Source organism: Lagopus muta, chromosome 7 (assembly GCF_023343835.1).
Source record: "Lagopus muta isolate bLagMut1 chromosome 7, bLagMut1 primary, whole genome shotgun sequence".
NCBI lineage: Eukaryota > Metazoa > Chordata > Aves > Galliformes > Phasianidae > Lagopus > Lagopus muta.
The window spans coordinates 37,937,141-37,955,307 of NC_064439.1; the positions used below are offsets into that span (position 1 = coordinate 37,937,141).

General features: G+C 41.6%; 1 long non-coding RNA gene across 2 annotated transcripts; it reads right to left on the reverse strand.

Annotated features, from left to right (window-relative positions):
* Positions 1-8,607: 8,607 nt before the first annotated feature.
* LOC125695916 (uncharacterized) lies at positions 8,608-17,962 on the reverse strand. Of its 2 annotated transcripts, XR_007378100.1 has the most exons (4): positions 17,924-17,962; positions 11,969-12,621; positions 11,014-11,105; positions 8,608-9,660 (listed from the first exon to the last, which is right to left on the reverse strand). It is a non-coding gene; the product is annotated as an uncharacterized LOC125695916 (long non-coding RNA). The 2 variants fall into 2 exon arrangements; XR_007378099.1 differs by having other exon boundaries at positions 11,014-12,621.
* Positions 17,963-18,167: the final 205 nt, after the last annotated feature.

Sequence of the window (18,167 nt, forward strand, 5' to 3'; positions counted from 1 at the left end):
AGGTTTCCATTCATGCATGCCTAGGAATAAATGTTCCATCAATCCAGATTATTCATCAGTTTTGTAACATCTCTCTGCCTGACATTGGCTGCCATAACAGGCAACTTGCTCCATTTTCTTCTGAGAAGAATGTATCTTGCTTGGTAGCCTATTCATCTACTCTGTCAAACAGAAAAGGAGTAGCCACACTTGTTAAATTCATGCAAGAAGCATGTTGAGGTAACTAACTCAATACTGCAATCCACACCACCTTAACAGTTACCTTCTAGCTACCCTCCAGACAACAGACAATATTGTGGTCACCAGACAGACAGGTCTCTGACAACCGAATTTAACCTGATCCACTTTAGGCCAATGCCACAGTAAGAAGAGAACAAGCAAGAATTCTTTTAAAATTACATCCCTGAGAAGCTACTTATGATCCAGTTTCTAGCTTCCATCTCCTTTTGGATGAACAGCACAAGTATTATTTTATATTAGCCTACATCATCTGAAAACTTGAATTCACATAATATAAAAGCAGAATAAGAATGGATTGAGTGATTGCAAGAAAGACTCTGGTAAGTGTTTGTTCACATTGCAAAACTGCTGATAAAATGTTGACCTTAGCTTTTGATGTGGCCATAACAGAGAATCTACTCTGATGTGAGCTTTAATTACACAGTAATAGAATCCAACAGAGATTCTCTGATGGAGTTAGTCCTTTTCATACCTTGACCCATATATTTTTTCTTACCCAGAAGGGACATTTAATAGATTAGACTATTAAACATTGCTCTGTCTCATCATAAATCATTGAGACAACACTTACAATTTAGATAGCCTGAAATGACCTGTTTTTCCATATCCACAATCTAACACACCTGTTTGGTTTGACTTGTTACTGCTGTCAATATTAGGTGGCATATTAGAATCCAAATGGCACGTCAGGACAAATCCTTGAAATATACAGCCTTGCCTCTTTCCCAGACCTCCTGACCTCATTTTCCTAAGGTCCATCCACCAAAGGACTTCTGTAGAGTAATGAATTCTTAGTGTTTCCCACATTCCTGTATTAGCAGCATAATACTCCACTGAAAAACCCATCAGGAGAAAACTAAAGGCTGCCATAGATGGAGAGGTAGTGACAAGAACTAGAAATAAGGTCTAGAAAGGAACTGAATTGAATTTGGGGACACATCTCTTTAGAATCCATTTTCAAAGAGTTAAGGTTTCTTTGTACTGTAAAAGGAATATTGATTCCCTCATTCCTCATCCCAACAGAACTTACACCTCAGGTCTCTCCAAAACAAAACAAAGCAAAACAAACAAACAAAAAAACTGCACTTACAGAAACACAGAAGGTCAGCAGATTTCATTTTACTGTCAATCACTCAATAGTAGCACTCCCTACTCCATTACCAGTTTGTTTCAGTGACTTAAACTTAGTAATATCCATGGAGAGCTGGCTGTCCAACAGCTCATATCAGGGCGAATAAATCCATGTCTTATTCTTCTTCTAAAACTTCTGTTCTTCTTGGATGTTACTAATTGTACATCAGTTTTTTAAGTCCTCCACGCACACCAATATGTTACAATATGGCTTAGACTCAGATTAACTGTACAGCACTGTACAAGGAACCGTTAGCAGTTTTGAAACATGATCTCATTCAGCTTTCTTCTTATTGCTTAATCAGTTCCTCATCTCATGCTTTCTTCTACACTGAATGAAAAAAGCCTCTTGTGAGGGGCTTTGCCACAGGCTTTTTGAAAGATTATGACTAAATAAAACGTTGCGGTAAAGATGCAGACCACGCTAAACTAAACAGAAAAGGGATCAGGAGACCAACTGCCTGTACATGACTCATTTTCTGCCACACATGTAAATGACGCCTTGTGAAAGGCACAAAGGCAGAGATCAAGAAGTCTTTGATAAGATGGGTGCTGCTACTTAATGATTAATAACAAGTGAACACCACCACTCTGAAAAGTCATCGTTCGTGCAAATCAGATGCTGGCTCCCAGCAGACCCTCCTGTCTAAGCCATTAAGACTCTCCCTCCTACCACCATTAGTCATGCTGAGTATTAACATTATTCATTATTACTCATAGTTTACTCTCTGAATAACCCATTAATTTCAGTGAGACTTCTGCAGTAGGAGGTAGCAGATAATCTACGTGTTTGTATATGTATACGTATATAATTAAAGGCTATCAAATTAGAAGACTGACTTTCCCTTGCTGACTAAGCTGATCCTTAAAACTCTGGCCCCAGAGCTGAAGGTATTCATGGCTGTAACTGAAGACATGCTAAGTCAAGCTTTCAAAAGTACCCATGGCAGAATCAGTTTTAACAACATTTTTCACGAGAGTGCTACGAAGTTACACAGCCTTTCACCTCCAGGCTCTACTGTCTGGAATAAATTTGAAGCCAGTATACTCAGAACTCCCTAACAGCATGCTACTAACAAAGTTAGTTAGGAGGTTCTGAAGAAAACACACCAAAATGAAGACAGCATAGTACCTCAGGGGCCATTTCTCCAGATGTACTTGCTCTTCTAAGGATCCCACTGACATTCAGATCATTTCTCCTCTGCAGGTCTTCCTTCTTTAGGAGCTGGGAAGAGAAGCAAGCCAGCTAGCCATGCACTGTGGGATCAGACTGTACTTTACCCCCCTCTATAGGCATCCTGTGATTAGAACCATTCGAGGAAGGGGGGCAAAATCTTAAAGAACCAAAGCACTCATGAAAGCACCTCAATCATCCAGGTCCCAACTAACTTCACTGATGTTTTTATTTTTCAAAAAAGAAAGATAATTCTCTGCACGATTTTAGTATATTTTCAAACTTCACGTGTTGCAATGCTAATTCCTTAATGACACTTTTAAAGAGGTCAATTCTTGTGATAGTTTTCTGCAGAAATAGATAGGGACAGCAGGCAGTGAGGAAACTGAAAGGGTACTGGCTGTAAACATGACAATGAGTCACAAAAGCATGACTGTTGTCTGCTCCCTGGTCATTTCCTTCACTTATTTAAAGGAATTTCACTGGGGGTGAGAATTACGACTTTTTTTATGCTATCCTCATACCTTACACTCACTCCCCTCCCCCAGATGAAGACTGTGAGCACAGCTATAGTCACCCCCCATCCTGTTTTCTCACCACTGCTCCCTGTTTGAGCCAGCTGGAGCAGGCAGTGCCTCTGAGAAGCCAAAGCTCATAATCCCATCAGGGGAGGGTGATAGCAATCTGAAAAAAGCAGGCAAGGCGGGACACTTTCTAAATACTACCACCCACAGGAAAAATTGTACTCAGCTGCTTACAGACTGTGCAAGTCTGTCTGTGCTCCTGGCTGGGACAAGGAGAAGAAAAACAAATACAGGGTCAGGCTGTGCTGTTTAGCTCTAGCCCTTTTGAGAACTAGAGCGTGTCTTTCCTTGAGCTATTGAACTTGCTCAGTCTCATGCACTGGATGCATTGACTTATAGGAGTGGTTCCCAGCTTTTGTTTGTTCACAGATGGGGCTGAACTTCACTTTCAAACAGAGAGCACCAGGCTGACATGACAGCTGAGGATGGCTCAGTGGGTCTCAAAGAGACTGCAGCAATTTTGACATCAGATCCCACCTGCTGAGTTCACTGAAGCTCAACTCCTAGGTGTAGCTGATCTCCATGGGACACTCTCCTATCCACATGCCACTGCACCAGGAGACTTCTCACACCACAAACCCAGCTGTAGCAGGGGAGTGATTAGGAGGAGGCATGCAGAACGATACAATTGCTGCCTTCTTCCTCAAATTGTAAACATGAAGCATCCCCTGCAGCTGAAGATAATTTTAGCCACCAGAATCTGTTAAGAAATAACAGCCATGTACTTCCCTGAGAACTGGCATTGCATTTTGTTCTGCTGCAGACAAATACTGAGGCCATGGAAGGAAAAAAAAAAAACATTTATCTCCCACACAGTGACGCCAGAACAGAGGCAAGCACTATGTAATCCAAAACAATTAATAAAATGATCCTACTATTAACTGAACTTGGAAATACTTCCTTTACTTCAGATAGGCTTCTCTTTAACATAGTAGGAGGGGTGGGGTTCTTCTCAGATTGGTAAATATTGTCAGAGTTACATTACACCTAAGGTGTGTTTCTAGATGGGGGCCAATACCAACATGGATTTCAATTGCATACAAGCCCTCCACCTACCTTTCCAAGAACTCAGTGATAATCTCATGGAGATTGACCAAGGCTGACATAATTTATCTTAAAAAATATCTGCTCGAGGACATTTGCAAATAACTAGCATAAGAGCAGAGTCTGTCAGACAAAGCCAAGAACTGCCACACTTCTGAAGCTCAAAACTTTATTGTTGCTACTATCATTAAAAATTCTATAGATTCTGCTGTGTCACCCCATCTCAACCAGAAATTTCTGAACTAGTCTATGTCGCTGTTCGAGAAATAGAAGGAACAGTTATTCACCCATCACATAAGAACATAGTGAAGAAATATTACGTAACATCTGTCTTCCTTTTTTTTTTCTTCAGAAAGTCTCATCATATAATCTGTCCTTAGCAAATATAACCACAGCAGCTCTCATGGGCATAATGAGTTGTGTTCTTTTAACATATGTGTTTCACAGAGGGTCTAATAAACAGGTGCTTTTTCATAGAGTCAGTCACAGAGCCATAGGATGGCATGGGTTGGAAGGGATCTTGAAGATTGAGTTCCAACCCCACTGCCATTGGCAGGGCTGCCACTCACTAGATCAGACTCCCGGGATCCCATCCAGGGGACAATTCCAGGGATGGGGCACCCACTGTTTCTCTAGGCAACATGTTCCAACACCTCATCACCCTCTGATTAAATAATTTCTTCCTGCTTATATGCTCCCTTCAAGTACTGGAAGGCAGAAATGAGGTCTCCCCTGAGATTTCTCTTCTTTAAGCTAAACAAACCCCACTTTCTCACTTGTGATCAATCTTTCTCCATAGCAGAGGATCTCCAGCCCTCTAATCATCTTCTGGTCCCACACCAACAGCTCCACATCTTTCCTGTACTGGAGGTCCCAGGCCTGGAGGCCATACTTCAGATGGGGCCTCATGAGGGCAGAGTAGAGGGAGGCAATCACCTCCCACTGCCTGCTGGCCCAAGATACAGTTGGCCTTCTGGGCTGCAAAGCGCATGCTGCTGGCTCGTGCTCAGCCTTTCAGCTACCAGAACTCCAAATCCATCTCCACAGGACTGCTCTCAGGGGTTCTTCTCCCAGTTTATACTCATATTTGGGACTGTCCCAACCCAAGTGCAAAACTATGCACTTGACCATGTTATGCCTCATTAGTTTCTATGCACCCACTTTTCAAGCCTGTTCAGACCCCTTTGCACTGCATCCCTTCCTTCTATTTTGTCAACTGCACCACTCAGTTTGGTGTCATCAGCAAACTTGCTAAGGGTACTTTCAGTGCCACTGTCTGTGCTGTTCATAAAGTTGAAGGGCACTGGTCCCAAGACAGACTCCTGAGAGACACCACTCATGACTGGCTTTCGTATGGATGTAAAACCACTGAAAACTACCCACTTTTTAGTGAAGTAAAAGAAAAAGAATTGTTTAAAATTATATCAATTTTGATTGTGAGATATGCAGGTCAATCCTTTTCCCGCTTACTGTTAAACAAATGGCAAAGCTTCCATCAACTTCAATGGCAGATCAACGGGCCCCTGAGGCAATATATTTTAAGTTACTGATATTCACAGGAGTTTCCCTGTGAGCACAAATGTCATACAGCAACCACTGGGCAAGAATAAAATTGTGACATTATTACTAGTGCAGAATAATGGTTCATGATCTTTGCACTGTGCCCTATAGTGCAAATGTCACTACATTTATTAAGATATTTCCTTTTCTTTGAGTTTGAGGGTATGGATCACAGCAGGAAATATTTTTATTTTTACAGTGACCTTTGCAAAGCTTGCGAAGCTAGATTATGTTGTGGTAATGGGACAACCCAAAGGTCACGAAACATTATTCTGCCCTAGTAACTATTAGAAATGTGATGGAAGTTAGAAAAAGTATTTGTCCCCAGGGCTGGTTTTTCTAGTCTTCCACCTCTGGAGACCTGGGTTCAATATTGGCCACGCCAGTTGTATGCTGGAGGCTATTTATAGTCTTTGTTAGCATTTCATCAGCTAACTGGGGGCTATGCTTCCTGACTTGATGAAGTTCGCTCTCTCCTTAGATACTACTGAATCATCCAGACAGTAAACTTCATAATAAGACTGACTTGGAGGGAGTGAGAGCTAATGTCCAAATGCAAAGCCAAGTTCTGTCATTCCCTTAGGAAGAGATGATGTGAAACTACAGAGTCAGTTTGATAACTATCCTATCCGGGATAACGCTGCTAGGTAAAAGCTCCTTACAGAGTGCTGCACGGCTTGTTGGCAGTGGTCTATACTTGTCACATTCCATGTTGCCTGTTCAAATGTCAGATTACACTGATTTAAGCACAGTACTACTGTGTTAGTCCTTACTTGTCAAAAATTATGGAAAACTAAAACATATTGCATAGAAAGCAATGCAAATCTAGACCAGCAAGAGTGCTAGTGTGTGAAGTGTAAAGAACAGTAACAGCAGCCAATAGGTATAAATGCCTGCAAAAATATGTATTTTCAGCACTATGTCATTTGAGGGCACCAGATGCAAAATCACAAGTGAAACAAACATAAAATCCAAGACTGAAAACCACATGTTTGACAAATGCAGAAGAGATGGGATGCAAAAATCAGACACATAAACTACTGCATCCTTTGAGTTTGAAGTGTCCTGTTGATGCATGCATAAGCAACACAATGTGAAATAGTTGCAGCAGAAAGATCATGACTCCTGGGGATGACACATGAGTTAGAAAAGCAATTGCCTTGCTTTGCTTCAGAACGTCCCGTTCTGGTAATGCCACAACATGTCACTTTGAAACCAAAATGGCATTGAGAAGAATTATACAAACATTGGCATGCGGTTAACCCTGCTGGGACTTGTTACCATGATGTAACAACTTGTTTTTTCCCTTAGTGTTTTGCATGCCAGGATTGTATGTATATGATTTTTAAAACATCTTTAGCCTAAGGGTCTTTATTATATTTGCTTTTTACTGGTAAAACTTAATTTAACAGAATATGTAGAATATTAATAGATATATAACAACATTAATAGAACACCACCTTTCAGGTCACGGAAACAGTGAGTGCATTGCTTGGTTGTCTTCACAAGGATCTGATGCTGAAAACATCTTAGATATTTTAATATGATAGAAGCAGGGAAGAGATGCATTAGGATAAACGAATCTGTGATGATTTCACAATTTTAGAAAACAAGAACATATTTTGGAGCTAGATTTTTAGTAAGCTTCGAGGATTACTGCAAGGATTCAAGGATACCTGCAGGATTACATCTGGTTTTTATTATTCTGTACTAATAAGTATATATATGATAAAATTTTCAAGGGGATCAACCACCAGAAGAGACTTTTTTACTATGTTCGTACGTGACAAAATGAGCAAAGAGATTTCATAACACAAACCTGCCCTCTGCTGGCAAAACGAGAAAATAGTAAATACAATCAAGAATCCCGTTTTGAAGAAGTTGTCTTTGATATTTTTGTGGCTTTGCTATACACAAGCACTGCTTCTTGACTTCATACGTTCTCTTTCCTTTAATATCAGTGAGTTCCTTTTTCATAGTCTGAATAACTCAATGAATGATGCCCAAATATTTACCAAAGGAACATGATTGATCCTGCATAGACCCAAGCCTGAAATGTAAAAATGCAAATGCTGGTACAGTCGAGAATCAGCAGGAAACACTGGCCTGATAAAACTACCTGTGACTTCCTTTCCCCATGTATGTCACCCCTAGGTGTATGCATGTGTCCTGTATCCACATAAACAGACATCAACATGTATTAACTAAACTCCCTTAAGTGTGCCACAAAACTCTCACTTGTCATGTGAATAGAATAACCTTGCTAAAACACAATCTTCTTCAAATAAAAGTCCAAAAAAAAAAAGAGGGTGACCAGTCTTTGCCCTGTGACATTTTGAAATTAAGCAATGTTACAAATGGTGACCATTCTGTATATATACTATTTGCAGATACTGCTTGCTTACTACGAAAAAAAAAAAAAAAAAAAAACCCTTCTTCCAGAAGCCATCTGCCCTCACCTTAGAGCTAACATATAGCACCTACTTAAAATTATTAATGAAAGAATAATAATAAAAATTTATAACTATAGGTAATGCAACTTGCCCCATAAAAGATTTCAATCTGGGCATGTTGCTAGCAAAAGTTATTAATGGCATGAGCTCAAAAAGATATTTGTGCCAAGAGATGAACTCTAGGCTAACTTCCATTGTGGCTCCTGATCCTTCCGGGACTTTTTGCCAGTAAATAATTGTTTCCAGGTGTTCCTTCAAAGGGTAGAGTTGAAAGAACCTAGCAGCAAAATGTAAGGTTATCACTGTGCATTTCTCAGAATCCGCAAACATGTCTTCAACAATGTATAGAGATATTTTCTCGTAGATTTGTTCCCCCAGCATGGTACTCCTATAGGGTAGGTGGGACGAAGGAGATCAAGCAAGCCTCCGAATTTCACAGAATATTTAGCCTCTGCAAACTCTCTCAGTACAGCTAGCTCTCTTCTCCAGGAAGCACTTGCAGCTGTGCCACTATCTAGCCATGCTTTTACACATTCTGGCACCAGCCTTCCTCATAGGCAGAGGCTGGCCTCCTCTGGAGATCTACAGGCTGCACAGAGCTGCAAGACAGTTCAGTCCACAGCACCCCTGGCAGCTCAGTAAAGTACAGAGCCATCACCTTGTTGGGAGCAACAGATCTGTATTTTACTCCTTTGTGAGTCAGGGGGCCTTGGATGCTGCTGATCTCCTTCCTGTGCCAACTGGAGCTGATGTCTATCACAAAGAACAAAATGAACAACCTAGCTGATCATTTCGCCTTTGTGAAAATCAAAGCCTTCCAGCTGCTGTGCTCAGCTGTGCTCTGATTTCAATAGCAGCTGAGAATCAATGTAAGCACTGATGACCCCAGGATATTGTTAGCCTTCTTTCTTGAAAGGTGTTGCAGTTTGACTCTCGTAACCAGCTGAGCACAATACAGATGCTTGCTAACTCTCCACCAGCAGGGTTAGTGAGAGGACCAGAAGGGCAAAAGTGAGAAAAACGTTGAGATTAAGACAACTTAATACATAAAAGAGGTGGGGAAAGTTAAAACAAAACAAAGAAAAACTAGTGATAAAACAAGCACTTGCTTACCACAAGCAGGCCATGGTCCAGCTAGTCATGAAACAACAGCAGCCTTGGCAAAATTTTACACCCACACTTCCCTTGTAGTTTATATTGCAAAGTAGGATGTTACTTGGTATGGAATATGCATCTGGTCAGTTTGGGTCAGCTGCTCCTCAAGGCCCTCGTTCATCTTCAGCAAGCCCATCAGCGCTGCAGGTGCCATACTTCCCTGCTCTTCTGTTTGTTGGCAGGCAGACAGCTCCAACCCATGCTCCTGGCTGTGGGGAGATGCTCTGGGGGGCCCAGGCAGCGACCCCATCCTCTCCACCACAAGAGAGAGTGTGGCAGGGCCAGGGCACCCCCGCATGGAAACAGAGGACAGAAAGGCCTGAATCATAGAATCACAGAATGTCCTGAGTTAGAAGGGATCTATAAGGATCACTGAGTCCAACCCCTGGCTCTAAACAGGACCACCCAAAAACCAGACCATACATCTGAGAGCAGTGTCCAAATGCTTCTTGAATTCTGCTAATTTGGGGCCACGGCCACTGCCTTGGTGAGCCTGTTCCATGCCCATCACCTTCTGGTGAAGAACCTTTCCCTAACACCCAGCCTGACTCTCCCCTGTCACAGCTCCCTGCCATTCCCTCAGGCCCTGTTGCTGTCACAGAGAGCAGAGCTCCGTGCTGCCCCTCCACTCCCCTCCTGAAGAGCTGCAGCAGCCATGAGACCCCTCCTCAGCTCCTCTGCTCTGAGCTGAACAAACCAAGGGACCTCAGCTGTTTTTCATGTGTCTTTCTCTCTAGAACCTTCCCCATCTTAGTAGCCCTCTTGAAGCTCAGAGGAAAGCAGCTGTGGTGTGTTACAGCTTGGCCATTTGCAGCTCATGTCCCTAATTTTATATCCTGCTCCACTTCTGACATCTGGCTGAGCAAGGTGGGGGAAGTCAGTGTGTGTTGGCTCCTGCCTCCCACTAGGCTGCCTTTGCTGGCAGAATGCTAGCACTAGGAGGGAACCGAAGGGGAGGACCACTTCTGCTGGACAGCCTCCATCTCCATCCCAGCAGGCGGAGGCTTTGCCAATATCTTGTGTATATATAATCAGTGCACTTAGGGTGGAAGAAATAGAATCCAGTAAGTGTAACAGATGCATTTTTACATTCTTGTATTCTTCAGCAATGAAACTGACATTTAGTTAATAGGATCCTCAGATAAAAAAAGTCTAATTTAATAATCTTAAATAACACAAATTTGCCTTGACTAGGTTAATGCCATGAATTTGAGTCATAAACAAAGCCAAATTGTGTTAAGCCCAAATAAAGCAGGAAGCAAATGAGTTTTATGGTACACACAGTTCCTTTCAGTTATGGGGCCTTAGCTTATGAACACAATTTGCCTCAGGAAGTTGAGAAGATACCAATCCAGCGGGATCTCAAAATGCCATCATTTATGGGCTGGTGACGGCTCTTGCAGGTGGAAGCCTTAGGCCATATAAGGACCAACAAGAAGCAGGAAGAACAGACTGGAGAATGCGTTAGGGCAAGCCAGCAGATGTGAAGAATGGGAGCAGGGTGACAGCATAGTGATGATCAAGCTCTACTCCCAGGTACTTTCATGCACATCTTCTGGCATACCGCATCTATTTGCTAATCAGGATACCATCCCCTTCCTCCTTTGCCCTGTTTAGCTCTTCCTTTCTGCACAGCTCAGCCTAGTTTGCATTTCAACTTAGCAACTCTTACCTCATCTTTGCATCTCTCTCTCTCTCTCCAACCTCCCCTCTGCAGACTGGCAGGCAAGCAGAGTCAGGGAAGAGCAGCACAGTTTATAACATCTGAAGAAAGTATTTAGAATATAATGTTTAAAATGAGGCAAAGTAAGCTTCTAAACCTTCATGCTGATTACAGAAAAGCATGGTAGAAAAAAAACTAAAACAGTTTGCCTTTTCATTGTCTGCAGAGATGCTGCAATTTTTGTCTGGATTTCAATGGAAATTGAAGTACTTAATGCTAAAAAACCCATGCCAAGTCCTTTGAGTACCACACTTTTTCTTCTCCTAGTCTATTTTTATTTTCTCTTGAGGTTTATACAGTTAAATGGTGTGTATCAAGGAAGAACTAAGTTTGGATTTTTCTTTTTGTTGATGTTATGACATTCTCGCTTTCATACTTGCTTTGGTCATAAAGTAACAGTTTGCTCCCCTGACACTAATGCTCCCAACAGTTTTGTCATGAACTATATCCGCAAAAGGATGGCTATAATTTTAGATAATCAACATTCATTTGATCAAAGGACTGGCACAGATCCCCCCTGAATTTTCTATGTCACGGTTGAACTTATTTGCACAAGCAGGTATTTTTTAGGGCTTATAGCAGTCTGGAAACACTGCAGTCACAGCAGATTTTCGCTTTGCCATTTTCAAATGATAATGTGTCAAAACCCTCCTGGGTCTGTCCTGCTCACTTAGTTCTGATCACTGTGCCCTTTTTTTTTTTCCCCTGGAAGTTTTCTTCTTTTTGACCGATCAAGACATATTAATTTAACTAATTTAATTTCAGAGACAGATGAAGTGCAGCTGACAAATTGGGGTAGAGGGAGGAGGAAATCTGCCTTCTCATTCATGCAAAATATCAACCTGATTTGGCTATTTATTTTTTGCTGCACGATTAAAGCTTCACAGCACAGCAAGGTCCATACCTCAGAGACAGCACTGACCACAGCCGGGAGCACCTGTCCATAGCAGTTCTCATGGGCACCACCACAGCAGAAATAGTAAGTGTTCATTTCCCAGCTGATGCCAAAATACTTGCAGAATGCAAAGCACATCTTAAGCTGTAAAAGCCCGAGGGTTGTCTTTATATCATATCATATCACATCACAGAAACCGAACAAAACAACTCAGCATCCCAACAGATCGGTGACTAAAACACAGCCACGGCAGGAAGGGGATTCTGACTGCGGTTTCCCTCCTTCGTTGGCAGCCAGGTGCGGAGCTTTGGAAGCCTTTCCAATCAGCCTCTGCTCATCAGCGCTCACTCGCACAAGAGGGCACTGCAACCACATGCATCAGGGAAGTGCTTCTGTGCTGTTCTCCTGCAGAGCCAGGCTTTGAGAGTCCTCATCTTCTCATCCAGCGAGCGCAGCAGTCTGTGCTGACGCGTTGTGCTGGTACACCTTGCACAGCTGAATTGCTCCGAGGTAAAATATGCATTGCAGAGTTCGTTCCTGTTAGAAACTTGGATAACATTTGACAGTTGTGGTTTACCTGCGTGCATGCCCAGGGAGCTGAAATCAGGGAGGCTATCACAACTTTTTTAATAAATAAACAGATAAATCCTCTGGAGTTCATGCTGATTAAAGGAAAAAAACAAACAAAAAGACAGTCAGTGCTTGTAGGAATATGAATATTTTGGTTATAGTGGCAAACAAAAACCTCCTGGCTATTCATAAGACTACTGATTTTAATCTGAAGGGCATTAAAACCTTATCTATGTGTCTGTCCACCTGTCAGCCTTCAGGTGCATTTCTGCTTTCCCCGTGAATGCCTTGTCTTCAGAATCACAGCATTTGCAATTCCCATTAATTTAGACAGGAGTAGAAATCGTGGACTGTATCCATAGTATAGCCATATACCACAGGCCATCACTAACACCAGATACCTGCCTGATTTGCCTGACTTTAGGCTCCCCACTTAAAATTTTGAATTGTGTTAGTAATAATGGATGTAAAATATCAAAATGTGAAATGCTATGTCCTGTCCCAGTGCACCAAAGTATCCGAGGTACGCAGCTCAAGGAACAAAGAGAAGCCTATTACCTGCAAATACACTCTGAGATGACTCAAGTACATGGTGCACAGGAAGGCTATTTAGCAAAGAGTATGGAATGTGGAAAAAAAAAATCTGCATATCAAAATCATATTTATCAGTTACGTATGAGGCCACTCCTGGTGTAAACAAGTGATAAGACAATAAGCAAATCTCTTCTTGCACTTTTCATTTGTCACCAATGGTTAATAAAATGGCTTGAAAACAATAAATCTCGAGAGCACAGTTCCAGCCATCCCTTGTGGGGCATCTGCAACCAAACTAGTGCAACAATGTGCTGCAGAACTTAAAGGGGCTCCTATGGGAAATGAGTTTCACTTATGGGATTAAACCACATCAAGGAAGCGTTAAGCACAACAGTTCAGTAACAGCTGGAGAAATCCTAAAGCTGATTGCTGGAAGCTCTCAGGAGAAATATCAATCTATAAACTAGCCTATACTCTGCCATTAACTGCTTGAGAGATAACGTGCTGGACAAGATGGATTCTTGGCCTAATGCCACATTCCTATGATCTACCTTGACACAACAGAACCCATAACATTACTCATCCTGAGATGATGAGACAAACCAAAGCAGCTCTTCAGGCTGCTTCCCTACCAACTGTACCCAAATACTGGCACCATTATAGTACAAAACTTCCTAGTATTTTCCTGCTCTGAACACCTTTCTTTTATTTCCACTTTTTGTTTTTCTACCTCACTCTTTCCACTAACTACACCATTAAAAAAAATCTGGCTTAAATAATGCTATTCTATTTAATGCTCCAAGAAGACTCAGATTAAAAAAAAAAAAAAAAAAGCCAAAAACCTACAACCTAAGCAGCTGACATTGATTGAAGTTTGCCAGATCACAGAACATCTAATAAATTCATGACTGACTTGCTTTTCTGTAATGGTAAGATTATTAGAAGGCCAACTACTGTAATCATAGGTCTCAGCCTTTCCATTTTCTATTCTTTCTTAATTTGCAGTTATGATATCTTGTTTCTTGTTCCTGTGAAGCAGAATTGGACTGCAACAGGCACAGTGAGTGTTACAGCATACTGCAGCTATAATCAGGATGCATGATACCATCATTAATGCCATATAAAAAATAATAATTAAAAACTGTCAAAACTAAGGAAAAAATGTTTAGAAATACATTCTGTAGATAATAAAAAGGAGATATGAGTTATTCCTAAAATTGAAAGTTTTTTTGGAGTTCAAATATATGCATCTCCCTCTTCCAAGTGACAATTGGAAGAGTGACAATTATTTGCCATAGTACTTGATAGACCAATGTCTCTGTTCCTGAAACACCAGATAATGGTTAATAGCTCGTCACAGTGAGATAGCAATGCCATGGAAGCACCGTGAGCTTTCTGAGATGTTTATTCTAACAGAAATAATACATCAGAGACATGAAATCAGATCAGCTGTTTGGTTTTTGTTTTGTTTATTTGTTTTTCAGATTCACGTAGCTGAAATTTGATCGATCTTCAGACTTCCTACAATTCATCTTCCATATGACCAGATATAGACATCAGTTCCTCCTTCCATAAATTGTCTGTTATGAATGAAAAAGCACATTGGTGAATTCAGTGCTGGCATAAAAGAACAGAAGCCTCTCCTATCCATGAACTGCTGCTGCAACAGTACATGTAAGCTATGAAGAGCTGTTTGAGTACAACCTGGTCTAATATTTGCTATTCATAGACAAAACAACTACAGTAAATTAATTCTACCAAGATTCTTTGCAATAACAAGAGCACTACAGGTGCATTTGTAAAGCCAAAGGGCATAACACTAAAATAGAATAATCTCCTGTGACATACAAAAGCAGTGTCTGATTTGCTTCTATCATCCAAAGACATTTGCTTGTAGCCGTGTGCTACCTAAATCTAAGGTGTTAATGTACTAACCTGACTTCAAAAATCTCAAGAGTTGCTCACCCCAGGCAAAAGATATGCATCTTTTTGGGGGGCACTATGTAACATAACACATGAAATCTCTGTCTCTTAAAGGAATAAGGCAGCATCTTAGATAACATCTAAGAGAGGAAAACCTTCTCCTTTTCTAAGCCAATTCTTTTCTCATTAGAACTGAAAGAAAAATAAGTCTTGTTCTTCCCCTGACAGTTCTTTCTCGTGCACCCACAACCTCCTGAAACAAAAAGAAAAAAAAAACAAAACAAACAAACAAACAAAAAAACACCCAACACAAAAATCCCAAGTCCCCTCAAAATAATGAGCTCTCAGGACCAGCACTGCACTGGTCTATATGTCTGCATTTAAATTCATTTTAAAGAGCAACAATTTTATGTGACTAATCCTACGGCCTTATTCAACATATTCTACTATTCTGATTCTACATATTCTGATTAATTTCAGTGACTAATTTCAATAGGGATACATGAGTAAATGGCTTTCAGTGAGACTCCTTATAATAGCAAATGCTATTCAGTGTGCAGATGGCAACACCTGGCCCTTTGTGACAGTGTCTATTTTGCCTAGCCAGAAGGCACCCTGGCCTTGGAAAATCTCCAGTTCTAACCAGTATCCTACTTCTACAGGAAAAGTTCCCAACCTGTGTCTGAGGATAGTATTTATATCCTTCTTCTACCCAAACCTCCCTATTTTTGCCTTTTCCAGATTGGATAGAAAAGACTGTGGGGCTGTGTGTTCTTGCTTAGGAAAGTGCTAGGTGGTCCCTTACCATTACTACACTGATTGAGGTATACCTCAAGCATTACATTTGCAATCAGAAGTGCTGAAATTGCAATATCCCAGGTATTTGTACAAACTGGGAGAAGAATTCCTTGAGAGCAGCCCTGCAGAGAAAGACTTCTGGGCTGCATTAAAAAAGGGATGGCCAGCAGGGAGGGGGAGGTGATTGTCCCCCTCTACTCAGCTCTTGAGACCCCATCTGCAGCACTGCATCCAGGTCTGGAGCCCCCAGCACAGGAAGGACATGGAGCTCTTGGTGCGGGTCCAGAGGGGGGCCACTAAGATGATCAGAGAGCTGGAACACCTCTCCTGTGAGGAAAGGCTGAGGGCTTGTGTAGCTTGCAGAAGAGAAGGTTCCGGGGAGACTTCATTGTGGCCTTCTGGTATTTGGAGGGAGCATATAAACAGGAGAGGATGCAACTGTTCACAAGGGTGGATAGTGATAGGACGGGGGGAATGGTTTTAAACTGAGCTAGGGGAGGTTTAGGTTAGATATTAGGAGTAAGTTATTCACACAGAGGGTGGTGAGACACTGGAACAGGTTGCCCAAGGAGGTTGTGGACACCTCATCCTTGGAAGCATTCAAGGCCAGGCTGGATGTGGCTCTGGGCAGCCTGGTCTGGTGGTTGGCGACTCTGAACATAGCAGGGGGGTTGAAATTAAATGATCGTTGTGGTCCTTTTCAGCCCAGGCCACTCTATGATTCTATGATATGATTCTATAGAGAAGCTGGAAACTGAGGCTACCTGCTTATAAAAGACCTGAAACCTTCTACATCAGCTAGAATTCTTCATAGGGATGTCCCATGTTAAGTGACACTGTAGATCTTACCACAAGTTAAAAATGCGACATGATTTAGAAATCGGTATCAACAGGTTACAGAGCACAATTTTTGATGCAAGCAAGATCATCCTCAGCAGTAAGAAATGCTGTATACAGCTGTAGTGGCTCCTGATGGATCTGGAAGCTCAAGCATTGAAAGAAATGTGTTCAGAACATAGACAAATAGTACTTAACCGGAACCAAGACCCTGCTCTAGCAAAGAGGATCCATATGCAAAGCCTCCATGCTTCCTCCTGATGTAGCTCTATGTTGTACTTCTTCAGAATTGGACCCCTTTTTGTGGAAACAACAAGAGAAAAGCTCTAATTTGGTATTTAAACGCTAGAGCTCAGGGGCCTGTCCTCAGGAAGTGCTGACCACTTGATTTTTGCTGCAGTCAGTTCTTTTTTTCAACACCCTGTACCAAGCACCCTCTGCAGACCAGGCTCTGCCTTAGGGACTGATGTCAAATATTTTTATCAGAAACACAGGCAGAGAAGATACCTGACCTACTCAGAACCACCTCTGAGAAAGTCATGAACAGCTTTCAGAATAGAGCTGTTCAATGAAAAGGCAGGAAAAGGCAGCAGACCTCCAGGACTGTACTAGAAATGAAGATGACATTTCTCATTTGGAATAAAAATGTACAGAAGTGTCTTAATATTACACAGAAAGCATGGTGGAAAGCTGACACAGGAACCAGAGAGTCTGCACCTATTGACCTATTTCAGTGGAACTTTTGACTTAAAGACCCTTCCAATCGCTAGCAAAGAACCCTGGATACTATTTGTCCATGAGCACAACCATACAGCAGGAAGTTAAATATGCTTTTAACGTTATAGGCTGAGGTGATAAAATCCAAATCTTAGCCATAAAAAAAAAATAAAGTTGTACAAAACATTTATTTGGTCTCATACATTCTTGGTACTTTTGGAAAAAGCACAGAGTGAAGACCTATTGTTTGGGACCCAGCGCATTTAATCCCAACAGCACAGCCACTCTGCTCAGACATGATATCAGGATGTTTCAGTTCTACAACTCATAATTTTGTAGCAAATCCTACAGGAGGCTACTACATTTCTGTAGGAACTTCAGTGGCCTTTTCATTAAAGATAATATGATAGAGGAAATAAATAAATAAATAGAACCCAATGTTCATTTATGTATAACCAAGATGTTATAATCACAATATAATTGCGTATAATCAATAGATATCAAGATGTTATAACCGCAATATAATCAAGAGAGTAAGGCAAAGCAAACAAGGATCACAAAAAGAGAATAAGTGGAAGAGCTTACCCTTGGGTTGAGCTCACCAAAGGACACCAAAAGAGGGGATCTCCAGAAGAGATCCTTCCCCTCTGGTAGCCAGCTCTTAAATAGGTCTAGGAGGGATGCAGCCAGGCTCCACCCCTTCCGGCAGCACAAGTGAATTGCCTTCACCTGTGCTCCTCTGGCTGACTCAAGGCTCACCTCAGGTGATCAATCAGAGGTTCAGGCCGTGACTCAGCAGTTCCCATACAATTTACCAGACTAGCATCTT